Below are 771 nucleotides of genomic sequence, written 5' to 3'. Positions count from 1 at the left end.
CAGAGTGTTTACAGATATTTATTTGCCATCCAGATATCTGCTTTGGTGAAATGTCTGTATCTTTTGCCCGTTTTAAAAATTGGATTGTTTGCTTTCTTACTTTTGAGTTTTAAATGTTTTTGTGTATATCTTCAGAATATAAATTTATAAATTTTTCATCAGTTATTTGACCACAAATATTTTTTCATGGAATATGGCTTGGTTTATATTATTATAAGGTTATCTTTCAGGGAACAAAAGTTTTTATTTTTGATAAAGTCATATTTAACAAGTTTCCTTTCTTGGAGTGAGCTCTTGGTGTTTTATCTGAGGTTGCCCTTTCTCCATCCATCAAAGTGCCCTTACACTTCAATGAAAAATCAGCTGATATGCTTAGGCAGGTCTCTGCTCCATCTTCTGTCTGGCTCTGATGATCCACATGTCTATCCTTTTTTCACTACTACATTGTCTTGATTACTATGCAATTCTAGTAGGTCTTGAAATCTAATAATGTGAATATTGTGATTTTTGTTGTTTTAGAATTGTTTTGGATGTTCTATTTACTTTGGTGTAGTATAACACACTTCAGAGTCAAAAGTTTACAAAAATATTTTGTAACTACGAAATATTTTCTAGAATTTTGTTAGAGATTACACTGAATCTATAGATCAAATTGAGAGAATCATCATCATAACTCTGTAAGTTTTCCATTCTAGGAACATGGTTTATTTCTCCATTTATTTGGATCTTATTCCTTTCATTATTGCATTATAGGCTTCCATTGTAACGATC

The sequence above is a fragment of the Nyctereutes procyonoides genome, unplaced genomic scaffold (assembly GCF_905146905.1).
Source record: "Nyctereutes procyonoides isolate TBG_1078 unplaced genomic scaffold, NYPRO_anot_genome, whole genome shotgun sequence".
NCBI classification, from domain to species: domain Eukaryota; kingdom Metazoa; phylum Chordata; class Mammalia; order Carnivora; family Canidae; genus Nyctereutes; species Nyctereutes procyonoides.
This window is presented reverse-complemented; position numbering follows the sequence as displayed.